Here is a 26,527-nt window from a genome sequence, read left to right as displayed (position 1 = left end):
ACCATGCAAGAAGCCACTCCCGGGGTTGGGGATTTAGCTCAGTGGTAGAGCGCTTGCCTAGGAAGCGCAAGGCCCTGGGTTTGGTCCCCAGCTCCAGAAAAAAAAAAAAAAAAAAAAAAAGCCACTCCCTCTGCGCCACCATTCCCAGCTCAGCAATGACAGGGATGCAAAGATTCCCGGGACTCAGAGAGTTACTAAATCAAGATCCTAAAGGCACCGTTTCAGCTATGTTTCAATCTGGCAAACTCCCTCTCAGAACCCAAACCATCCCCACAACGTGAAGTTTACAAGTGACCCGCCCTCCTCATGTGCCCTTGGGCATCCCTGTGGCTCAGCCAAGCACAGGCCTCCTCCACACTCCCAGAGAGAGCAAATCTTCTGCAGGCCAGAGTCACTTTGGCTCGGGGACTATAACCTCCTCCCATCACCATGCGGCAAGTAGCCGTCAGAAAAAAAGAGTCTTTAGCTCCCCCTGTACCGTTCCTCCCAGCAGTCAGTCCCTTCCAAAAGTCCCGCCCTCTCACTTCAGCAGCAAGACACACCCCTGCCCCAAGCAAGGGTTTGTTCTGTCTTGTTGGCCCGTCTGGTCTGGTTTAGATTCCTGAATAATACTGTCTTCTATTTTCATTAAAAACTCCAAGACACCCACAAGCGAGCAGGAACTGGCTCTTAGCATGTGAGCTGTTAAGACAGCCGAGGCTCAGTGAGCTACCACAGGATGGCTCTGGGAGACAGCTGGGAGCTCAAGGGTCCAACGTACTTCTACCAACACCAGGTGTCACATCTTGTGCCCAGGCTACCCTGAGAAGAAGCCCTACCTCCACATGGACCTCTCAGGGGTGGCTACTGCCTGTCCCAAAGCCAAGTAGGAAGAACTGTAATGGCGGAGCACACTGCCTGCATTCATTCTGCATGGTTCTCGTTCTCCAAAAGCACACTGCCTGCATTCATTCTGCATGGTTCTCGTTCTCCACTGAGTCTACTGGCCGGGGCCAGTGTGCTCTAGATCACTCTGGTAAGACCCGGGTCTACTGTGGATTCCTTCCTTTGGAAACAGAGACCAGGTGGGGGCCTAAGAGGTCCAATCCGCACTGGAACAGTGTCCTGGTCTCACTCATTGACCCAGTCAAATCCTGACAAGTGTCCCCCAGTCTCTGAGGGACAGAGAGAGCTTGGGCATCTGTCATTCATCCCGTATGGAGAAGGTTCACCCACAAAGTATCCAAACACTGCTTCTCCACTGTCCAGAGTGATCAGGATAACTCACAGAGGCAAAAGACTAAGTTGGCCAGTCAGGGGAAACCACCAGGCCTCCAAGGATACCTAGCCTTTTAGGTACTCCTCCCCCCTGGGCAGCCATTGCAAGGACACATGGACATCTGTCCGGAGATCTTAGCAGAAACTAGAGTAAGTTCAAACAGAAGCAATCAGTTGGCTGTGTTGAGAGCTTCACGCTCCCCCCCAGATACATGGATATCCAAAGATGCCTATATCTACCAGGTCAAGGGGAAGAAAGAGGCTCCCAGTCACCATCACCACCACATGCCACCATGCAGCAGCCCCCCTAGAAGGCCAAAAAAAAAAAAAAAAGTTGGCTTAGTGACTAAGAACACAGACCGATCTTCTGGAGGACCCAAGTTCCAAACACAGCACCCACACCTGGCAGCTCAGAACTGCCTGTAACTTCCGGTCCAGTGGGTCTGACGCCCTCTTCTGGCCACCACAGGGACTGCACTTACACACACACACACACACACACACACACACACACAAATACACACATACACATAATTTATAAAATAATATTTTTTTTGGTTCTTTTTTTTCGGAGCTGGGGACCAAACCCAGGGCCTTGCGCTTCCTAGGCAAGCGCTCTACCACTGAGCTAAATCCCCAGCCCCAAAATAATATTTTTAAGAGAAACACACTTAAATTATCTATAGAACACATTGAGATTACGGGGGGGGGGGGCATCTGAATGTCCTCTTTGTAACATGGCAGATGGGTGTCACAAGCTTCTCGGGTGTGAGAAGAAATTTGGATCCGCAGGAGAATGCTCAGGGGTCACAGACAGGAGTGCTAGGGTGCAACTTGTCACACGCAAGAAAAGGCCTGCACGTGGGCATATAGGAATATGAGCCTGCAAGTGGAGACGTAGACCCAAGCGTGGACATACACACACATACACTGGATTACATATAAATGTCAGAGCACACGTGTGCACGGACAGGAAAATGACGCAGTATCAGGAGAGATGCATTAGATGCTGCATGTATAGATTCCATGTAAACGGCTGTGTGCACAGAGGCATGTGCGGACCCGTGTTCAAGGACTGCTTGTGTGTATGTGTGTGTGTGTATGTGCGTATACGTGTGTATATACATGTGTGTGGGGTGTCCGTGAATATGGGCATGGTATATTTACACGCTATGCACAGATGTACATTACCGTGTATGGATTTTCGCGCACATAGACATGTGTGCACGTGTGTACAGGAAAGAGAGCGCCTGTAAGAAACGAGGCCAAGTTTCCCATGGATCCAAGGGAGTACGGGAACTATTTATTGGGGAAACAGAGGTTTCTTTCGAATGCTCCTGAGCTCCTCTCTCTTCACTTCACTTCACCCCAGGGACTCAAGATGACTCAGCAGAGGTGGATAGAGATGGATCTTCCACCAACACCCAAGAGATTGTTCCTACGGAGTCTTCAGAACCAACAGGCAAGGCTCCAGAAACTTCTAATAAGCTCAAGGCAGGGAGAGTGGGGGAGGGGGAATCTGGAAGTCAGGGGAGCCAGACAGATACGGAGGACACCTTCCCCCACACATGACACCCCTCCCCGACTTGATATCTAATATTCGCTTACACAAAATTGATTTGAACGTACTCTGGTGACTATAGACTCCAGAAACATCCACACCTTCCCCAAAGAGAGGACATTTTTTTATTTGTACAGCCTTCAAGAACCAAGCCTGTTTGGCTATTCCGGGTCCCATGAGGCTCTGCACAGCTGGACTTCGGGTGAGAGCTGGTGTGTAAGCGGCTGGGCTGGACCACTGGCAACTAATCAGAACTCTTTAAATTCCGCCAGCGTCCTTTAATGGTTTGAACGCCAGACTTTACACTTCTTTTGTTAACTTTATTGCTTAGTGTTTTACGGATTTGGGGTGCTATCATAGACAGGATTTTTTTTTCTCTTGGCATTTTTGTGTGTGGTTTGCCTCTTGACAGTGTACAGACCCACACTGGCCCTTGAGTATTAATCTTGGGTCCTGCAATCTTGCAGAACTCGGTGGCTTCGACTGGTTTCGAGGGGATTCCTTGAGACTTTTTACAAGGCCTGGAATCGACAAACAATGAGTTTCACTTCTTGCTTCTTAGTATGGGTGTCTTTCATTCTTTTTTTTTTAAAGATTTATTTATTTATTCTATATAAGTACACTGTAGCAGTCTTCAGATACACCAGAAGAAGGCATCGGATCTCTTTATAGATGGTTGTTAGCCACCATGTGGTTGCTGGGAATTGAACTCAGGACCTCTGGAAGAGCAGTCAGTGCTCTTAACCACTGAGCCATCTCTCCAGCCCCGGTGTCTTTCATTCTTTTCTTGCCCAACCGCTTGGCTGCATTTCCAGGACCTTGGTGAATGAAGTGTCAAGAGGGGACACTCTTGCCTTGTTACTGACCTCATGGGGAGTATCCAGCCATTCACTAAGATCAGCCCTCTGTTTTCCAAACATGTCATTTTCTAAGTCGATGGAGTTCTTTCTGGAGGAGTACGGATTTTGTCAAACCCATTTTCTGGATTTCAAGTGCTACAATTAAAGCCATGCGTCATCCGTGCGTAACCTGATGCGCTATCATTTTGCTAAAAATTTCTGTGTCAAGGTTCTTGTCTGTAGGTTTTCCATTTTTGTGATGCCTTTGTCTAACTTTGGATATTCTTTTTTTTTTTTTTTTTTTTTTGGTTCTTTTTTTTTCGGAGCTGGGGACCGAACCCAGGGCCTTGCGCTTCCTAGGTAAGCGCTCTACCACTGAGCTAAATCCCCAGCCCCAACTTTGGATATTCTTATCTCAGAAATGAGTTCGGGGTGGGCTAGCTTGGGCTACGTAGTGAAGCTCTGTCTCAGAGAGCTTGAGGGTGGGAGAAATCCCATTTTTGCGTCTTCTGAGTGTTCACGAAGAGCTGTTTAAGTGGCTGAGCCAGCTGGGGGGTGCTCTGGTTTTTCCAGACAGGCTGATTTTGCATTACTACCTTTAGGTAGGCTAATCTCACTTCCTCTTCTCGCTGTGGTGACTAAATCCTCGGATAAAAATAATTGCAGAGGGAAAACAAATTCTCTTTAGCTCACAATTCCAGGTTCCGGTCTGTCACACTGGGAAAGTCAAGGAGTCTGGAGCTTGAGGTTAGATCCAAGCCAGAAGCACAAAGCAAGGAATGCTAATGCTCATCTTCTCTGAGTTATACAGTCCAGGATCCCTTGCCTAGGGAATGGCGCCACCCATGATTAAGATGGGTCTACCCACACCAACTAATGTAATCAGGGTACTTCTTCCTCACAGTCATGTCCAAGGACCCATCTCCCAGCAGATTTGACATTCTATCAACTGACAGCACTCATACATGTCTATTAAAAGTGTGTATTTCATGCAGAGTGGTGGTGGTACATGCCCTTAATCACAGCACTTGGGAGGCACGGAGATCTCTGAGTTTGAGGCCAGCCTGGTCTACAGAGTGAGTTCCAGGACAGCCAGAGAAACCCTGTCTCAATGCCCCACCACTACCACGGAGGGTGGGGGTGGAGGTGTGTGTTCCTTACTGATTCAGTTTGATGACGTGTATAGATCAGAGCAGCAGGGCAGAGAGAAACAAACCCACTAGTCTGTGGTTTGCTGACTCTTGACATGAGCACCAAGATTGGTCATTGGGGAAAGAGTTGCCTTTCTATAGATGGTACCGGTGAGGTAGCCATGTGTGTGGGACGATGCCAAACCCCAGCCGCACATCGTACACCCAAGAAGACCCAGAGGTAAGAGCTAAAGAGACAAAACTCTTGGAACAAGAGATGGGAATACACTTTCCCGGGCTTGGACCCGACAAATAATTCTTGTGGCATAGCCAGCTCGAGCAACAAAAAACAGAAAGGCAGGCTACACCTGTCAGAGCAAAACACCGTCAAGAACGGAAGAAAGCCTTGTGCGTGTATACTCGGTGAGGGTTTGTATCTGAGATATACAAAGAACCCACAGCACAAGTATAATAGGCAATTTTATTACCAGCGATCAAGGAACCCAAATAAATATCACTGCAGTGGAGATAAACTCCCAGCAGAGACAAAGATGCTAAATTCTCAGCCACCGCGACTGCCAGCATCAAAAGGCAGCTAGCAGAGAGCTGAGAAGATGGCTCAGTGCAAGACAGCAAAAGCAAGATTCATTCCCTACTGACCGGCACATAAGTGGTCAATCAGACAATGGAATACTATTCAGCCACGAAAAATGAAAGAAGAACTGGCATGTGCCACGCAAAGGATTTAGACTCCCCAGAGACATCTTGGTGAGTCAAAGGACCCAGACACTGCACGATTCATTCACACAGAATAAAGAGTTGGCAAATACTGCCTGCAGGGCAGGGGAGGGGCTGGGGGGAAGGGGCTGAAAGCCAGTTTAAGGAAACGTTCTAAAGTTGATATTATTATCTTGGAATGTACCGAAAACAATGAGTTATATCCTTAAATGAGTGGGTCCGCAGGCTTGTGAAGTATGTCGTCCGATAAAGCTAGAAAAAGGAAGGAAGAAAACACCCACATCGCATTTCCAAACCCCAAGATCCTTCATCTGCATGCACTGGATCTTTAGTGGGGCAGATTTCTTTTCGAGGATTCATGAACTATTCCTTTTATAACTTCTCAGTCTTGTTTTCTAAATTTTAAAGTTCCTGGGGGGGGGTGTTTCCAGTCAATAAGCTTTCCAAACAAACCAGGGGCTCTTTTGGGAGCCAGATTGCTGCTGTGGGCTCTACCATTCCCTTCCTCTACTCATCTGGAAGGATTGGGCCAGCACTCAGACACAGCGTCTGCGATTAGACCCACCCACCTGTGCATGTGTCCTCACGCCCACTATCATATAAACCTCATACCATGACAACAGAGGGGACAGCTGGACTCTCTGCCCTCCTAGCTCCTCCCACCTCATGGCCAGTCACCTTCTTCCTTAAGTAAGCACACCTTGCCTGCTCTGGCTCTTGGGGTCTATAAGCAAACACGTAGAGGGTCTCAGCCTCACAGTCTTGGGGCTCCTGCTCTGGAAAAGCTCAGTGCAAAATACAGAAAAATGGATGAGGGTGATCCTTAGGGCCAGTCCCTGGTGGTGGTCCTGGGAAGAAATCCTCCCAGCAGAGGGATGGCACATGGTGTGGTCTCCCTGATGCAGGGGCCAGGTACTGCAGGACAGTGGTATCCAGCCAGCTTAGGAAGAGGGGCAACATCCTCACAGGCAGGAATAACATTACCTTCATAGAACCTGGGCGCTAAGTGATACCACAGCCTCTATAAGAGGCACTGTGGGTTACACACACACACCAAGTGTACTGTTCCTGCTGCCTGCAATTAACTGTCCCCCTCTTGGTGGCTACACACGAGGAGCCTTAACTTTCTTTCAAGCCAAGACTCTTGACCCAGGAAATTAATATTTGACTGGACACAGTCACCTCAGACTTCACACGGGAGGGCGATTGCTCTCAAGGGACAGGACTCATACGTAGAGTGTAAGCTCAGCACCATCCTTGCTTCCAAGGCCTGTAAGCACCTAGAATGCACAGGACGGAGCAGAAGCTGAGGCCTGAGGCCTTCTGCCAGGATGGGGGTTCCCCAGCGGTTGTGGTAAACACTCAGAGGGTAAACAGCACCTTTGCCTCTGAGATGCCTCTGGTAGAACTAGGTAGCCTCTGTTAGTGAATGTCTCATTTGGCCTTTAAGGATTTAACAGTTGTTTATTAACCGGATCCTTTCACGGAAGGCTGGACAGCACGTTTACAGTGCTAGGTTCCCAAGGGTGGGGAGGGGAGGGCTTGCCATAATTGGGTTAGTGGGGCCTCAGCTGAGGCCATGGGGTCAGGCACACCCTGGAGCCAAGACACGACATGCATTCTCTTGCAAATCTGCTCATATCTTTGTGACACCCCCCCACCCACACACACCAATGGCCTGGGCCTGCTTGGGCCACTCAGCTATCCAGAGGGTTAAAATCTGAATAAAAATCACCAGGCTCTGAGGCCTGGGGACCTGAAAGATTACACTAAGCATATATGCTTCTCAAGAAACTGGATCTAGGGGTTGGGGATTTAGCTCAAGGCCCTGGGTTCGGTCCCCAGCTCCAGGGGGGTGGGGGAGGGAGAGAAAAGAAAAGAAACTGGATCTGGTTATGGGTATATCTTGACAAAGGACAAGGTCTCTTCCAATGTACTCACACTGCAGGAGTAGGGATCCAGTCTGTGGCTGCACATCAAGGCCATTGTCAGCAAGGCTACCCAGACACTTGACTTGCTCCTGGTCAGGGCGGAATGAAGCCCCTAGGACCTAGGACATTGATATTGATAGCAGGCACAGTGCGACAACAGGAGCCATACAACCTCTCACATACTCATACCCATCTTGGCCCCTTTCTATTTCAAGAATACCCCAGCACACCTGGGATATACCCAAGTATATCTATTGGGGTGACACATCGGCACAGCGTGGGAACTCTGCCACCGCAGGGGAACAGGCTGAGATAGCCAGGCTAAGAGCCCCGGTGAAGAGGTAACTTGGAGGCCAGAGGGGCCTGTGGCAACTCAGCTGATGCAGCCAGAAAATACACAGCCCGCAAGAACGAAGCTCACAAGCAGACTTTAAATTCAGGGAGAAAAGAGGAGCGACGTACAGTAGTTACGGGGGAGTGGGGGGGGGGGTGTTCGGCGGGGATGGGGTGGGTCTCTTTCGGTTGCTAGGTGGGCGTGGCCAATCTCACGTGACAGTATCCATGCCCAGGCTGCTCCTCCAGGTAGCCAGAGGCGAAGCTTGTCCATGCATAGCTGCACTAATTGGGCAACTAGGCACAATCCTCTGGGGACAATGCTGGGCTATCCTTGGGACAGCAGTGGATAGCATCCTACAAAGCTTGGTCCCTCCTCTTGCTGGTTCCTGTCCTCTCATCTGTCTCTTCTGCATCCACATCTCTCTCCTGCATTTTGTATGTGATGAGAGTGGCACTATTAGGAGGTGTGGTCTCGTTGGAGTGGGTGTGGCCTCGTTGGAGTGGGCGTGTCCCTCTGGGCGTAGACTTTAATACCCTAGTCCTAGCTGCCTGGAAGCGAATATTCTCCTAGCAGAAGATGAAGAACTCTCAGCTCCTCCTGCACCATGCCTACCTGGATGCTGCCACGTTTCTGCCTTGATGATAATGGACTGAACCTCTGAACCTGTAAAGCAGTCCCAATGAAATGTTGCCCTTATAAGAGTTGCCTTGGTCATGGTATCTGCTCACAGCAGTAAAACCCTAAGACACCGTAGGAGTTCCAAAGTGGATAAGGAATATGGGAGCCAGCCAGATGCTGCAAGGGAGTCCCTAAGGCTTTGATGTTTCCAGCCCCTCTCCAACCCATCGACTCTCTTGGGAGGACACATAGGGAACTCTTCTTCCACTATATCTGTGGTAAAGATTCCCACGACTAGGGCCTCCAGGCCCATGATAAGTAGATAAGTGGACCTGTCACCTTTGGGTCTGTTGACTTAAATGCCATGTATAGAAGAACAAAGACAAACTTGGGGCTGGAGCTGATCCCCCTTCAGGGATCTAGGCCTCATGGGAGACAGGAAAGTGGAGGTTAAGTACCCCTGTCTCACCCAGGACCTGTGAACAGCCCTGCAAGGTCAAAGGGAATTTCGCAAATGTAATCACTCAATGACACCAAGACAAGAACCCCTAGACAACCAGGTTGAGCCTGGATTTCACAGTCATTATTTTAAGAGACAGAAGAGAGATACAGACCCAAGAGGACAGCACTCAAGAACAGAAGCAGAAGTTACAATGATGGGGTCACAGCCAGGATGAGGCCTGAGGCCTTGTATGTAATACCTCGGATGCGGGGTTTTCTATTAAGGCCCCAGAAACTCCAGGAACCACCCAGGAACAGTGCGGGCAGGAAAAAAGGCTGAACTCCCAGGGTTACAGTGGCCTCTGCTGGAGGCGGCCCAGGCTGGCATGTGGTCATTGCTAATTCACATGACTGTGATTTCAACTCACAAGGGGTCCTGGCCAAGGAGGGGCCGGGTGTCAGGCTGTGCCTCCCTGTGCTATCTGCAAGCCTTTCCGCTCCCCAGAGAAGTGCAGGCCCTTTGATCCCTTGGGCTTTGGCCACCATCCCAGGCACCCCAGGAGGGCTGTTCATTAAGCAACAGGGATCCCAGCCTTAGTACCTCACGTAGGTCAGAGGCCCCACAGCCTAGAGCCATAAACAGAGGCTACCACACATTTTATTTCTAAGAACATTTGGTTGAAAACTACCAAAGTAAGTGGGGTGGGGGTGGGCGTATGCCTTTAACCCCAGCGCTCAGGAAGCAATAGCAGGTGAGTTTGAGGCCAGCCTGGTCTACTGTGTGAGTTCCAGGACAGCTAGGGCTACAAAGAGAAACCCTGACTTAAGAAGGTGAGGAGAGGGGCTGGGGATTTAGCTCAGTGGTAGAGCGCTTACCTAGGAAGCGCAAGGCCCTGGGTTCGGTCCCCAGCTCCGAAAAAAAAAGAACCAAAAAAAAAAAAAAAAAAAAAGAAGGTGAGGAGAAGGAGGAGGATGAGGAGGAGGAAGAAGAGGAAGAGGGAGAGGAGGAAGAGGGAAAACAGGAGGAAGGAAGGAAAAAAGAGGAAGAAGAGGGGGAGGAGGAAGAAAGGAAGGAGAAAACAAAAAAAGACCAAAAAAGAAAAGAAAAGAAAACAAACAGAAAAACTACTAAGGGAGCATGAGCGGAAACAGGGTACCAACAGAAAAATATCTAAGACGCCCTCAGCGGGCTTTCCCTGTCTTCTTCCAGTTGTAGGGAAAGAGAGAAATCAATGCCAAGAATGAGGCCAGGAAGAGCAGGGGGGGAACATAGAGGGCTTTGCTGTCATTGAAGCATTAAAGGTGACGTCCGTGCGCACCTGAGACTACCTGCACACTGCCAATCCTTCAGGCAGAGGTACCTGCTGGCCGGCCCATGCCAGAGCCAACATCGGGTCTGGGGCTTTTCTCATTCCCCAGCCTTTTCTGTAGTCTCTTACCTCTCCCTTAGCAAGTTCCTCACAGCACTGGTATCCCAACGTTGTCAGTATGCCCCAGGATTCAGCCTCTGGTCCCCTCCTCCTTCTGAGATCCCCAAACTAGCCCCAGGGAGTGCCAAGACCTCTCCCCACAGGCCTGAGAGCTACTAGGATCTGAAGAGCCCACAGCATCTCCCATAGGAGAAGGAAACTGTTACCTCCCAGAGCTACTCCCGAGGGCTGCCCACGTGGAGTCAAAAAGAAACGCTACTCACTCAACAGAGGCTGGGGATGCTCACCTGGGTTTACAAACCACCCTCTCCAGAGCTCCCCAGAGAGAGTCTGTTTAAGGATCAGGTGGGGGGGGGGGGGAGAACACACATATGACAGCTGGTGGTGAAAAATTCCCATGGTCAGATCGAGGGTAGAGGTCCTTGACTGCAGCCTGGGGACCCATTGCTGGTTTTGCATGGCCAGAAGAAAGACTAACCTTCCCCTGAGTGAGGGACCACGCTGTGCCTGGGCCCATGGCCAACACTCTATTCTCACTTCCTACACTGCCATCAGACTCTTTGAAAAATTTGAGATGACCCCCAAGTCCAGTTGAGTATGTTGCTAAGATCACAGCAGGGCTTGGCGGGAGACAAAGGTCCCTGGTTCTGGAAGACACTGTCACCTCTGGACCCCAGCCTGACCCACTTCCTCCCAGTGGCAGCTCAGAAACCCACCTGTGGCCCGCCAAGCCATACCTGGCAACCGGTTGGTTTCCTGGCTTTTCACCAGCTGTCTCACCGGGTGGCACGTGGTCAAGTAACACAATAAATTCTACCCAGAATCTACGGAATGCAATTAGCAAAGAGCAGAGATGCCAAAAAAAAAAAAAAAAAAAAAAACAGTGCAACAGGGCGGGGCCAAGACATCCACCCCCTCCCCCAAACTCCTGCAGCCTGGAGGCCAGGTGGGTGATTCAGCCAGCACAGCCTTGGCACCCCAAATCACCTTCCCACCAGCTCTGAGCTACTGATGACACAGGGAAAGATGTGGGTGGGTGACCCAGGCTCTCACTCAAACATTTCCCAGAGCCTTTCTCTGGGTTCCACCCACTCCGCTGAGATTACCGAACCCCATACAGACCATGATTCACTCCACGGGACTTAGCGCTGAGCTGCCAAGGTGAGTAACATCTGAAATCCCTTCAAAGTCAGGCTCTGGCATCCTGCAGTGTGCCAGCCTCCGTGTGTCCACTAAGGAGGAACCCCAGGGAAACACTGGATCAGCCAAGATTGGTCAGGACGTGGTCTCAGACTAGGTGGCGGCCACCAGAGGGAGCCACAGACCCGGCATTTCTTAGCCACTTGCAAGCTTTTCTAAGGAGCTCTTCCTGGGATGATACTGTATCAGGAAAGAAACTTATATACAGTAATTCAAAGTGAGAGAATAACTTCTCAACTTCTCAGTCCCCATAACCAGTACACAGCACCTCCTCTGTCCACACCTCTGTGCGCTCTCTCTCTCTCTCTCTCTCTTTCTCTCTCTCACATACACACACACACACACACACACACACACACACACACACACACACACACACACACACACAAGCCTGTCCCCTTCTGTGCCCTGCTTTACAGAGGACCTCATCAGGTCACCCTAGGGGGAAGGTGTGTGGCAGCTTCAGTCCCACCAGCAGCCTCTAAGCCTCCTCTCTGTCTGCATCACCAGGTGCTTGTCTGGTCCAGCACCATACAGCTACCAACAGATGATGTTGTACTCTCTCCTGGTGGGTAGCAGTTCCCTTTGCATGTAATGTAAACTCTAAGAACGGGGTGTCGGGGTGATGGGTAGAGACCCCAAGTCACAGAGATGCTCCTATGCCCTCTGCTCTATGTGGGGAGTGGATTTTCCCCCTACACCAATGCTGGAGATGAACCCACGTCTCCCGCCCATCCAATCAGGTAAATTCTCTCTGAGTGGCCACAGCTCAGCCCTGTCCTATGGGTCGAAAATGATCCATTTTGTCTTTACCTCTGTGAGCTTAGCAGAATACCCAAGATGCCTGTCGTCCTTAGAAACTATGATGGCTGTGCCTCCTGTCAAGGGTTAATCTGCAGGTGAATGTAAAAGACACTGCCAGAGTTTTCACTCTGGAAGCCAGGGATAAAGTAGCCTAACCCCCAGCCCCTGGGGTTCTCTTAGGAAGAAGAGAAGGGGTTCGGCCTGAGGGACTCCCTACCATGCTAGTCTTGGGAGCGGAAACACAAGAATTACAGGGGTGAGTGGCTTCCAGATTATAGGAAAGCCAGAATGGTTTTCCCAGCAGGAACTTGCCTGTTAAATTTCCTGACTACTGTAGCCAGTTGGACACATTTCCTGCTTCCAACTGGGTTCTACCGATAAACGGGTCTTAAGCCAAGGACTCATGGCAGCTTATTAAAGCAGCTTCAGGAAGCCCAGTCTTACCTGTGGCTGTTCGAGCTTCCTTTGAAACCTTGACCCATCTCTGGAATCCAGAGTTTCTGTGTATGCCCCGACCCCTCACTGCACCCACCACTGTGCATCCCTCTACCTCCTGGCTGTCTTCTGAGGCCTCATCTGTAAGGTCTTCCTTGTGTGCGGCCCTAGTAAAATCTTAAATGAGATTTCAGTGTTTCTTGGATTTCCTGTCTGTCTCTGGACTCTAGGTTCCAGCTTCTATGATCTTAGGAAGGGCTGGTCCTACCTGCCTCACGTTATTGACAAATAATCCTGTAAAATTCGGTAAAACTGTCTTGGCCATGCCAAGTAGCCATAAAAGTTCCGAGCCTGTCGACATCTCATATTTATCTTTGAACAAGCGCTTTGTGGGACTGCCCCAGCCCTGGACCCCACCCCGAGGAGCCTTAGGTTCCCATCTGGAAATCAGCTTCTCAGGTCAGCAAAGAGCATCTTCCAGCTGCAGACAAATCCGCTCATGCCGTTCTGCCAACAAGTTGTTCTCTGAAAGAACTGGAAGGCGGCTTCATCCCACGTGAATCACAGGAGCCGTGGGCTGGCCCCACACAGAGGCCTCCGAAGCATGCAGAGATCAGCACCCATCAAAGGACCATGGTTGGGGTTCCACCCCAGAAACCCGCCTTCCCTTTGCCGGGGAGAAGCTGCCTACACATAATACCAAAGCCCAAGGGGCATGCTTTCTAAAGTGTGTGTTTGTGAGCATACAAGATGCAAAACACACACCCTTCCAAATCACCCACCCTGGTGATTCGGCCCGCCATGCTTCAGGACAGACAGGACAGAAACAGAGGCCGTTTTCCTCTACTTGCCTGGCTGCTGGCCACAGGTCCTCCTCCCAAGCTCCACAACCTTCCTGCTCTGCAGCCCCCACAGTGAAGACAGTGAACGGCTTATGCCTTGCTAGGCCCAGCCTGCAGGTCCCAACAAAGCCCACTTTGCCAAATTAAAAGGCTGCTTTACTCTACATGGGAGCTGGGAATGTATTCCACACGTGGTCTCAGGGAGTTACAGAAAATGGGGGTGTCACACACAGTCCATCACATGTACCCTGTAATGGAGCCAAGGCAGGGATGACTACCTCTAGAGCATGTTCCCCAAAAAAGTTAAAGTTGAGACAACTGTCTACTGTCTACCTATTCCTGGGGCCTCCCCCTTTACAAAGAGGTACCCCATACAGCTTAAAGAAATAAACTGCCAAGATGACTGTCACTCATTGACGGTTGCATAAAAGACATTTGGAGACATGAGAGAAAAATCCCCCTGTAGGTGGGATTTTTAAATACCCTTAAAAACATTTCTCAACATTGTCTACAGGGCCATAAATCATTTGGCCTTAGGGAGGTCTGTGATGGTTTGTATATGCTTGGCCCAGGGAGTGGCACTTTTAGGAGGTGTGGCCCTGTTGGAGTAGGTGTGTCACTGTGGGCATGGGCTTCGAGACCCTCACCCTAGCTGCCTGGAAGCCAGTCTTCTCCTAGAAACCTTCAGGTGAAGATGTAGAACTCTCAGCTCCTCCTGCACCTTGCCTGCCTGGATGCTGCCATGTTCCTGCCTTGAGGATACTGCGCTGAACCTCTGAACCTATAAGCCAGCCCCAATGAAATGTTGTCCTTAAAAGAGTTGCATTGGTCATGGTGTCTGCTCACAGCAGTAAAACCCTAAGACATCCCCTAAGATTCATTCCTCCCAGGTGGGCAGGGCTAAGCACTGCCCCTTTTAGACCAGGCCTTGCTCTTCTGGTGTGAAGGACAGACAGACATACTGCCCAGAGGGGCTCAAAAGAGGAGAAGAGGGACCTGGGAGGCAGCATTTTCATGACTGCTCCAGGTAGTCCACACCCCTGACAGTAAATGACCCAGAGAACTGGTCATCCCTGTTTGCAGAACCCACCAAGTCTCTCCAACTCTTGCACCCCACTTGACAAGTGTGAACCAAGCTGGATCTCACCCTCCTGAATTGGCAACCCTATGCCCCAGGCTCACCCAGGATGGTTGCCTGGTCTCTGCTCAGGGGAAAGGCCAGGACGCTGACATAGTTGGGCAATAGACTCAGATAGACTTTACAACTTTTATTTTGTCTTTTTTTTTTTTTCTGGAGCTGAGGATTGAACCCAGGGCCTTGTGCTTGCTAGGCAAGTGCTCTACCACTGAGCTAAATCCCCAACCCCGGGCGATAGACTCTGAATGGGCATCAAATGGCCGGTTCTCCAAACCGGTGCCTGCAAACCTACCATCCATAGAAGAGTGTATGTGACAGAGGCTTGCAGAGCCCCGTCTACAAAGAGCTTCCACCTCTGAAGAGGTGATGCATCAATGCCGGCCTTGGCACATTTGCAGAAGAGAAACAACTGAGGCTTAGGGGCCACATGTGACCTGGTGGGGGTCCCCTGATGGAAGAAGGGGTTACTGGTGGCCAATGTAAAGAGAACATGGTCAGAGCTCATGCTGGGCTGTGGCCTGGAGTCCTATTCACTCTGCTGTACTCTCTGCACGCCCCTCCCTGCCCCCTCTGAGGAGTGGTCCTGGACAGGAGTCCCTCAGGGAGGGCAAACCTGGGTCCTCAGTCTCCTCACAGACCTTGGGATGTGGTCTGTGGACTTGGTATTTAAAATCTTCTAAGACAGCTGCCTGAGAGTTCAACGGCAAGCTTAAGAGATGCTGCTGAAGGGGAAAAGTAGTTCTGGAAAAGGAGGGAAAGGAGGTGCAGCCTCTGGGAGTGACTGGGCTGACAAGAAGTCTCGGGGTCCTAAAGGTGGTGGCAAGGCAGTAAAGGTCAGACACATTCTATGTGAAAAATCATGGGAAAATCATGGAAGCCATGGAAAAGTTAAAGTCTGGGATGAGAGCCAGTGAAGTGGCCACACAAAATAGTGAAGATACAGCCAGACAAGGGGGTGACTTGGGTTAGATGACCAGAGGATCCATGGTGGGGCCATTTCAAAAAGCAGCCTTTGCCTGTAAGTGGGATGGATAAGCCCGTGTTTACAGACCCACCAGTTAAGACAAAATTTGGATATCATATTATTATGGTTGAAGGGAGAAAATAAAATCACATGAAAGACTAAAAAAAAAAATCTTCTAAGAGTACTAACCATAAAAATAAAAGAGTTTTACTAGTCCTTAAAGAGTCGAATAAAATGTCCCTTTATCCTCTGAGTTCCTATCTCCATCTGAGCAAACAGTGCCCCCCTTCTTGTCCTTCTCAATACTGACAAGGTCAAACAAAGTTAGACATTAAAGGGATCCCAGACCCTTTCGGAAGGGAAGGGTTGTTGTTATTTTCTTTGGCTGAGTTGGTTTCAGAATTTCAAAGAAGACGATCATCTGTGGGAACAGCTGGCTTTCAGACCTACCAGCGGTCGTCACACTCAGTATAGGGAAGGCTGCAGGGGCCTCTCTGCTCACAGAAGACATTTCCGGATAGAGTCAAGAGGGTGGACAGGGGACTAGGCAGGGTGGTGGAACTCCAGTGTTCTGTCTTTGGTTTCTGTCCCGGGGAAGGTGTGGGTCTTTCCCATTTCGCGGGCACCTTGAGGTCCTCCGAGCTCAGCATATAGAAGCATCAGAAAAAAGGAGTTCAATGTTCTCAGCCTGCACATATCCTGCAGTGCCCTACTTGAAAGCTGAGCTGCAGGCCCAAGGAAGCTTCCAGATCCGCAGTGATAGACAGAATGGAAGATGGCTCTGTCAATAAACCGAACAGATAGGGGCTGGGGATTTAGCTCAGTGGTAGAGCACTTACCTAGGAAGCGCAAGGCCCTGGGTTCGGTCCCCAGCTCCGAAAAAAAGAACCAAAAAAAAAAAAAAAAAGAAAAAGAAAAAAAGACATGAAAAGTTGGGCTGGAGAGATGCCTCGGTGGCCAAAAGCACTGGCTGCTCTTCCAGAAGTCCTGAGTTCGAATCCCAGTGCCCTCTTCTGGTGTGTCTGAAGACAGCGACAGTGTACTCATATACATAAAATAAATAATTCTTCTAAGGAAAAAAAGAAACACCACAGCCAACGTGTGATGGTTGAGGTCAGCAAACCGGACATGTTACCTTCTGCTGAAGCTCTACCTTCTCCACTAACTCCACCTCAGCAAGATCCTGTGAGGAAACCTATCGCCACCAACCTGGCACCAACCTGCTGGGATCCTCCCAAAATCCTCAGCCAAGTGATCCTACCTACTGGTGGTGCCAGAAAGAGGCCTAGGGTTTTTTGTTCCTGGGCTCTACTTCTCAACTGGCCCCCCTGCCTTTCAGCCTGGGTCTGCACTAAAGCATTGAAAGCCAGTGGGCATGGTGGGAGGCGCCTGTGTGGGCAGATACTCATAGAGGTGTCCATGGGGCTCCGACTTCCTGGCTAAGGGAAACTTCCTGGGCTGGAAAGTACCTGCCGGACAGAACCATGCTGGTCATAGCAGCCCTCTCCATTCCCACGAGCTCAAGGGCACCCGAAGGAGAAACAGCTGCTGTCTCTGCTATGGCCCTAGAGACTGGAGACAGCCGCTCTGTCTCCCCAGACACTCATGGCGCAGGCCATCCAGAGCAGCAGGCCTAAACCACACCAAAGGGACACCCGAAGCCTCAGTGAGGACACGTTTCTCCCCAAGTCTTGAGGAGAATCGCATGCGGTTTGAGGGACCTTGAGAAACATCACCATCTTCCAGAGCTCTCAGAGAGATCTCCCTAAGTCATACCTGGTCTGGCCTCTCCCTGGCTCTCACAGCTACCACAGGGTACCTGCTGCCTCCCTAGTCCCTGTTCCATTAGGTGACTCAGTAGGAGTCACGGCTCCTTCCTTGTTGTCCTCATTAGCTCAATGAAGGCATCTATCCATCAATCCATAGTGGAAGGGGCCAAGAGCCTACCATGCTCTGTGTCAGGCCCCTCCCCAGAGCAACCTACAGACCAGAGAAGCCACTGTGAATAGAATGTATCCCTCCCCTGCCAGCCATCCTCCAGATGGACAGAGACACCTGGAAGTTAAATGACCCACCCTATGGACAGGTACTTAAGGCTGGCCGTGAACCAGATGTGGAAGGATCCCTGGAGTTTTGCTCTCCACAAAAGGTTGTTTCTACCCTTTTTGATGGATTTGACAGGCTTGCCCACCTGACCAAAGGCTGCCCTTCTGGACACGTGCTTGACTGATGGAAGCCTGGGTGTAGGGTTGCAGCCGGTTTTGTTCTTTGCCAAGAATAAAAAGTAAATACTTGCTACCCACCCTGGGACCCCAGGCAGAGAGAGAAGAGTCTGGCCCACATTCCTGGGCTTCCAGAGACTTAGCCACCCACGTTCTCCCTCTGTCTTTGTAACTAGACCCACCCGGGGTCACCAAAAATGATCCCACGCCTGCCCTGGGTGGGCCAGAGCCCACCTCCTTCCTTGACTGCCTGTCCAGGCTCAGGTGGAGAAGCCCAGGATATTCATTTTGAGTGAGCCCCTCAAAACACACAGGTGGCTGAGGTCCCAGGTAGAAAGAAAGGCCTCCTTCCTGCCTATGAATCTCGTCAAAATGGTCATCAACCAACAAGGGCGCTGCCAAGTCATGGACTAGGGTTCCCAACAGAGTCCATGTTCCCATCTGAAACCTCGAGAACACAGTGTTCCATCCACACCTCTGTCTCCCGCTCCTCCACACTTTCTGAATTCTAAGTCTTCTGCCAACCCCATCATACACCAGTTCCGACCGCCCATAGACCACAGCAATGTCGCTCCAACCCTCGGGCGCTGTTTATTGTTATTAGTTACTTTGGCTTTGACCAAAGACCTGACAGAAACGATTTTAAGAAAGAAAAAGGTTTGTTCTGACTCGGTTTCAGGGAAGAAGGGCCTGATGGAGTTCACAGTGGGGATAGGAGGTGGCGGTTACCCACGTGACAGGAGCGGGACGGTTGAGGTGGAACAGAAACAGAATCTTCAATGCTCTACTGCCAACCCTCCCCCCACCCCCATCCCAGGCTCTACTCCCAGCAGCTAGCTAAGCCTCAGCTTCCAAACCTTCCTCCAGGGAACACCTAAATCTAGGGACCTAGCATTCAAACTATGAACCTGTTGGGTATAATTCATATTCAAACTCAAACACCTTCTACCTTAAGCTGGGCCTAATCCAGCCCGCAGGGAATGCAGGTCGCCACCCTAAATACAACAGCAAGGTACACAAGTGTTAATACAGTGACCAAGGGTGGCCATGGAGAATGCATGGAGAATGCAGTAGGAGGTGGAGTCCACGGGGGAGCCCTGGCAGGGGGCCTCATGTGGACCCAGTTCTTTAAGGGAAGGGAGGGAACTAACAGGGAGGCTTCTCCAGGCTCTCAGGCTGCTCAGGTGAGTCACCTCATTAGTCAGACCTGAGTCAGCCCAGGAGTGACCAGGTGCCAGCACATTCCTGAGTCTGCCCACTTCCCAGCACCCTCGGCCTGCAGAGGCAGCACAGGCTGGGCACCTGCCCCAGCACACCGATTCCAAGACAAGGAGAGGAAAGGAAATGGGAGAAGGGAGCTCAGTGTGTGGACTGCCAGAGGTGGGAGAATCCCCCCAAGGAACACTCCAGGTATAGGAAGCACAAGCAACTGAGAGCCAAGCACGGGTCAGAGGTCACTGCAATGTGCAAAGCCTTAGAAAGCTCTCCCACCCCACCCCACCCCCAACCTGGGTTTTGTTCTCACTTGTCCACATCGATACAGCTGGGGGGGACGGGGCTTTGAAGTCAGGGGTCAGCATGGAGCAAGAGGCCTCTTTGTGGGGAGGAGGAGGGAGTTAGAGAATGCAGTGTTAAGGACCCTGTAGATGCTGGTCACCTAGGTGAAAAGGGAGGAGGGGTAGGTAGGGAATACCTCCTTTGCAGAGTGTAAACTATGGGTGGGTCACACTGAGCCCCTCAGGTCCATAGCGACCTTGAGTAAGAGACAGAGTGGATAATGCACGAAACACACACACACACACACACACACACACACACACACACACACAGCACACCACATACACGCATGCATGCACGCATGCAACTTTGGTCTTTCTTGGCTCCTGTAGCCCTCAAATAAACCACAGATCCCTGAGAAAGGACAGAGGCAGCCCCAAACAGAACTATGCTAGGTGAGAGGTAGGTGACAACATAGCCACTGGGAGATGAGCCCATAGAAAAGCCTTAAGGACACTGGAGCTGTCATCCAAATGACATTCTCAGCTAGTAAGCAGTGTCCCACAGATAAAAGACATCATCCTAGCTGGACAGTCTGCACACAGCCACTACAAGTTCAGCCTGTAGTGGCTGCCGTAGGCGCACATCCTAGCTCCAGTTTAGCCTAGCGTCCAGTGCTCTCTGACATCCAGGCAAGAGAATCCTGCAGGGTGAGCGGAGAGTTGAGGAGGGAGCAGGTGTGGGGGAGTGATGATGCTACACTACAGACTATCACGATTTCTCACACGGTTCCCTGAGGTGGAGGTAAGAAAGGCAATACTCGCCTCAGGGAAGAAAGGACAGACAGGGCTCCAAGAGAGTCTCTGCAGATACGGACACTACTGTGGGACTACCGCAGTCTCCATCCAAGAGGTAGAGTGGGTGGTAAGTCCCCAAGACTGCAGCTCACCCAAGGCGACATCCTCACCACATCCATTGAGGAAACCCATGGTTTCAAGAACATCACAGACAAGGGCACAGGATGATACCAGAGCCCTGAAAGGCAAGCTCACACCAGGCCAAGCCTGGTCGAGACTATTTCACGGCCTGTGTTGGAGAGAGCTGGGCCAGAGCCTCAAACTTGCTGTACAGAGTAGAATGGTCAGCCAACCTGTACGCCTAGAAGAAAGTCACAGCCCAATTCCCCAGCAGATGCTGTAGTTCTCCAGGCCATGTCTCCTCTGGGTAGTTGGCACCCCGAGGGACAGGCTGGGCAGCCCAGTGAGCGCCCGGGTCCATGCTCTCTGGCCCATCAGAGTTTAAGCAGAGTGTCCCCAAGCTGACAGAACCTGCCATCTCTCCATCTCCAGATGCCGATCCCCACCCTTGGGGGCCACAAAGAGGAACTGACTCTGCCTGGGAACTTCTACCCTAAGGCACTCTTGGGTACCTGATGGCTTAGAGTCAAAGTGCCTGCCCACTCGCTCCCCCGATGGCCACTTTGAGAATCAGAGGCTGGCCATGTTATGGAGACAGACAGGGGGCATGTTTCTCAAAGTTGAAAAGAAAGTCCCTGAAACTTCCTCTAGGAAGGACCTGCTGGCCCATCAGGGCACAGCTACATTCTCCATGTTTACCGGGTCCTTTAAGGCTCCTCTGTCTGGTAAGATACAATGCCAAAGCTGCTACTGACCCTAGGCTAAGCCTTTTACACTGGGTGTGGCCCTACTAAGAGACATTTAAAAGGCCACACTCTTGCTTCACCTCTGCCACATGGGCCGTCCAGTCCCTCGGCCATTTGTGGATGGCTGGCCCTCCCTGGAACACTGGTCAGCCCAGGGCAGTAAGGGGTCTCCCTGTTTTATGGTCTCAAAGTACAGCAACTCCTCACTTAAAAGTGGAGGCTGGGGTCCGGCTCCTCCCTCCCTGCCTCCCCCAGCATGTTGAAGGCAGCCCAGGCTCAACTCTGTTAACTAATGCCACGTGGTGAAGCTCTCAGCCACGAGGGCCCTGCTCACACACTCGCTGGGCGGCTCCTGCGAGTCACAGGATACATTAGACATGGCGTCACCAATGAAAGCAACCACACGGCTTCGCTGTAAAGAAACTTCAACCTTCACAAAGCGCCCATCCAAAGCAAGTGGCTGAAGAAACTGATGCTGATTTACACCCAGGCCAGGAGCAGGCAACTGCAGAAACACCAGGAAGGAGGCGGGATGAGGCATACTCAACCATTTCCCACACTCCCCTATGCCTGAGGAAACACGGAAACCAGCCACAGTTGGGGAGGGACCCAGGCAACAGGTCCACCATCAGGGTAGGTCTTAGGGTTTCTATTCCTGCACAAAACATCATGCCCAAGAAGCAAATTGGGGAGGAAAGGGTTAATTCAGCTTACACTCCCACATTGTCACCAAAGTCAGGACAGGAACTCAAGCAGGGCAGGAACCTGGAAGCAGGAGCTGATGCAGAGGCCATGGAGGGATGTTTCTTACTGGCTTGCTCCCCCTGACTTGTTCAGCTTGCTCTCTTATAGAACCCAGGACCACCAGCCCAGGGATGGCTCCACCAACAGTGGGCTAGGCCCTCCCTACTTTAATCACTAACTGAGAAAATGACTTATAGCTGGGTCTCACAGAGGCATTTCCTCAAGGGAGGCTCCTTTCTCTGTGATAACCCCAGCTTGTGTCAAGTTGACACAGGAAACCAGGTGAGACCTTGACTCTTCACACAAGGTGGCAGGCGCTAACGGACTGCTATGTGATCTCAAACGAGGACATGTCTTGATAAGATCTTGGGCATCTGTCCTTTCTCTGTCGTCTCCCTCCATCTCCCCTCCCCCTCCCCTTCCTCTGATGTGAATAGGGTTTAAAACTGGAACCCAAGTTCGAATCGAGACTTGGTCATTTGTTTGGGGATCCTGAGAAGAGCCCTCAGCTCTCAGTCTGGTCTGGTCACTGTGGGGAATTGGGAGTGGCATCTCCCCCCCACACACACTTGAGACATGCAACAGGCAGTTCTAGAAGCTTCCTTCTATTTGGTTTCGAACCTGGGACAAGGGCAGAAGTACATACTCACATATCAAAGCAGACCTGGCCTCCATGTTCTCCCAGCATCCCTTGGTCCCTACCTCGCATACCCTGGCTCCAACTCTGAACTTTTCAGCTCAGGGGCTCTTCCCTACATAATCCAGACATTTTGGGGTCTCTTTCTGTCTCCCCCCCCTTACCTCTTCTTCCCCCCTCCCTCCCTCCTTTCTCCTCATCTCCCTCCTCCTCTTCCTCTTCTTCTTCTTCCTCCTCCTCTTCTTCTCCCTGTCTCTCTCTCTCTCTCTCTCTCTCTCTCTCTCTCTCTCTCTCTCCCTCTCTTTCCTTATCTCTCATCCCTCTCCATGAATTAATTCCCTTTCTCTCCCTCCCCATTGCTCTCCCCATGGGGACTTCCCTGGCCTCAGTCCCTCGGGCAAGTTCCCTGGCTTCCCAATAAACCTACATTTAATGTAATCTGGCTTGAATTGGCTCATTTCACCAGCGATGGGAGAAATAACCTGTCAACTTCCTATCGCCTTAAACCCAGAGCCCGCAGCCCCCATTCCTCTCTCACCAGTAGACAGACCTATAGAGGCAGGGATCTCGACAGGTGGAGAACCTGGGGGTGTTACATGAGGGTGCCTGCAAGACCTCCCCACTCTAGTGGGACTCCCTCCCTCCCAGGGCACCTCACGCTGCTGCACATTGAATACACAGGACAGTAGTGGGAAGATGGCAGGTTCTACATGAGGAACAGGGAGGTTAACTGAGAACTCATGCAACAGGGCTACAGACACCCATGCTATGTCTTCGTCCAGCTGCTCCCTCACCAGAGAAAAGCAAGCTGGAACTGTGAGGCCTTACCAGCCAATGCCAAGGCCCATGAGGGAGCATGAGTCTATCCAGACACCTGAGGAACTACAAGACAGGTCAGGTGCTACCTGGAGATACTGCACCTCCCACAGGTCAGTCCTAGCCATGCGGGCCCGGCTCCTGCGGGACAGCAACGATGACCTGACATGACAGCTCCACTCTGCCCATCTGAACCAATGGGGAGCCACTGCAACCACCACCTACCGCATGAGCACCAAACCAGTGTCCTGGCCTGGGGAGCTGGGTATAAGGACCGTGCAGACTTCTGGTCAGAGCAGATTCAAACTGGCCAGCTTGAGGTCATGCCTTTGGGGACATCATAGCCTGGAGGGTTAATGGGTTATTCTTCAACAGGCTCCTGCCTCACCTGTTAATGTTTGACAGGAGTGCTGGTCGGGAGCTTGGCAGTGATGGTGACTCAGTGGCCTAGAGCCCTCGGCTTTGTGCCACATCTAGGGAGAAGATGGGGGTATACTAGGTAGACACAGACTCGAAGGAATGAGGCCACATTCCACAGAAGTCAAAGGCCCAGCTTAAGCATGACTGACAGGGGGTCCCATACCATTCTCCCTCCTGAGCTCTAGCAGTTCCAACTAGGTACCCATTTCAGCAAAAGATGGTGGCCCAGCTGACGCTAACTGATGATATCGGACAGGCACACAGTGATTCTCTACTCCCCTAAGCTCAGTTTGTCTGGTGGATAAGGAAAAGGAGCCGCGGAACACCACAATTAAGTACCGGTTGGGGGATGACTTGGTGCTAATCTCTATGCCCGATATCTGGTTGCAATACAGATGATGGCATACTGGGTCTCAAAGTTATGTAAAAATTGTTTTCCATCACCTCCGATTGGTTAATAAAGAACTGGCCAGCCAATTAGCTGGGCAGAAGAGAATAGGGCGGGACATCCGATCCTGGTGGTGGTGGTGATGGTGATGGTAGTGGTGAGACCAGAGAAATAAAGGAGAAGTATGTAGACACTTTGTAGATGGACCAGGACTCATCAGGAGGTGGTGATGTGGACACACATGGACCAGAACCAGCCAGGGTTCTGATTACAGGTAAAACAACCTCTTGGCTGGGAAATAGGCTGTCTTAGAGGGTTAGAATAGTTTAGAACCTGCCCAGCTCAGTGCCAGCAGCTGTCTGTGTCTTTCACTCAAGAGCTAAAATGAAATAGAAAGGCATAGGAATACCCAGAGTCACAGAACTGCTGCCCTGTCATGAACAGATAGTCCGGCCCTTACATCCTCCCGACCCTCTGCCTCTGGAAGACTTGTGGACTCAGGTATTGAACACACTAAGTCCTGAATTGCATACATTAAGGATGAACGTATGTATGCACACATGTGCTAATGTGGGATGAGATGAAGGTTACCATGCAGTGGGCAGCATAGAACATGAAGAAAATCCCCGCAAGTTTTACACATGTGACCGACAGGGCTGGCTTTAGAGATCTATATGGTTTGAATAGGCATGGCTCCCACAGACTCATGAGTTGGAATGATTGCCCCGTAAGGGGTGGCACTATTAGGAGGTGTGGTCTTGTTGGAGGAAGTGTGTCACTGTGGGGGCGGGCTGTGAGGTCTCAGAGGCACAAACAAGCTAGGTCCAGTGTGGTTCCGTTTCCTTCTGCTGCCTGCTGAGCAAGTAGAACCCTTATCTCCTTCCTTAGCACAGTATCTGCCTGCATTGCTGCCATGTTTCCCACCATGACAAGAAGGGACTAAACTTCTGAAACTAAGCCAGCCCCAGTGAAGTCATGGTGTCTCTTCACAGCAATAAGACCCTAACTAAGGGGCTGGAGAGATAGCTCAGCGGTTAAGAGCACCGACTGCTCTTCCAGAGGTCCTGAGTTCAATTCCCAGCAACCACATGGTGGCTCACAACCATCTGTAATGGGATCTGATGCCCTCTTCTGGTGTGTCTGAGGACAGCGACATGTATTCACATAAATACTATAAATAAAATAAATCTTAAAAACAAACAAACAAACAAACAAAAAAACAAAACCCTAACTAGGACAAGATCCCAAAGACAGGAGACTGAAGAGGTAGCTCAGTCGGTAAAAATGTGAGGACTAAGTTTGATCCCCAAAACCCCACTAAAATGTTGGTTGTAGCAGTACACACTTATAATCCCACTGCGGTGAAACAGAGACAAGGCTAGTGGTGCACACCTTTAATCCCAGCAGTAGGAAGGCAGAGGCAGGTGGATCTCGGAGTTTGGGGCTAACCTGGTCTACAGAGTGAGTTCTAGGACAGCCAGGGCTACATAGAGAAACTCTGTCTCAAACACAACGGATAAAACAAAAACAAAGAAAATAATCAGAAACAAAAAAGAAGGTGGGAAGCACCTGAAGAATGACCCCTGGTTGACTTCTGGCCTGACAGGCACATTCACGAGCATCTGCACACGAGTGCACCCATGCACACATGTGCACCCATGCACACACGTGTACCTACACGCTTAACAAAGAAACCCCAGAGGAACACATTGAGGACAAGTGTCTCGGGACAGCAGCTCCTGAAACTTTAGGGCCTGAGGGTTTTGTTTCACCCTGTTTTGTTAGCCCAGGCTGGCTTGGAATTCAAGGCAATCCTCCTGCCTCAGCCGCCCAAGTGCTGGGATGACAGGGGCGCACCATCACACGTGGCAGGGTCTTGGAGTTTGAAAGTTACCCTCAATTCATCCGTCTGGTTGCTTGACTCTTTGGGAGGTGAATGAATGAATGAATGAATGAATGAATGAATGAATGAAAGAAAGACAATGGAAGCTGTCTGACCCTGAAAATCATGAGCTTCCTTCTGGCCAGCAGTTGACCACCATTCCTGCTGCACCATCTACCCATACCCACTCCTGGCTGTCCATCTCCCAAGCTGCCTCCTCCCTGCCTTCCCAAGGGTCCTGACCCACACAAGGGTTGTGAGCCACCCTGTTTAGTCTGTGTGTGTCTTCATGGCTCTGTCTCTCCTAGCCAACTGATGTTGACCCCATCCAGAACCTCCGTTAGAACAACCTAACTGTTTATAGAAACTCTTTGGTCATGGACGCAGCAATAAGTCCCTATGTAAGGGGCACGGATGCCTGACACACGATTTGAGCGGTAGCCTTGCAGTGGCAAAGGCCTGTGAGGGCCACATTGCCTGCCTGAGATGATGTCCAGTCCTGAGGTAAACGCCCGGTCCCGCATAGAGCCTGCTATCTGTCTGTCATCCTTCTTCAAGGAGCCTGCAAAGTGTGATGTGGGACAGACAGACAC

General features: G+C 50.9%; 1 protein-coding gene and 1 pseudogene across 1 annotated transcript in view; one reads left to right on the top strand and one right to left on the bottom strand.

The window, feature by feature from the left end:
* Nucleotides 1–26,527, bottom strand: part of Col18a1 (collagen type XVIII alpha 1 chain) — a 108,467-nt gene that overhangs the window by 65,922 nt on the left and 16,018 nt on the right. The window lies entirely within an intron of this gene.
* Nucleotides 14,848–15,917, top strand: Pin4-ps5 (peptidylprolyl cis/trans isomerase, NIMA-interacting 4, pseudogene 5; annotated as a pseudogene).

Source organism: Rattus norvegicus, chromosome 20, assembly GCF_036323735.1.
Source record: "Rattus norvegicus strain BN/NHsdMcwi chromosome 20, GRCr8, whole genome shotgun sequence".
Taxonomy (NCBI): domain Eukaryota; kingdom Metazoa; phylum Chordata; class Mammalia; order Rodentia; family Muridae; genus Rattus; species Rattus norvegicus.
This window is presented reverse-complemented; position numbering and strand designations above follow the sequence as displayed.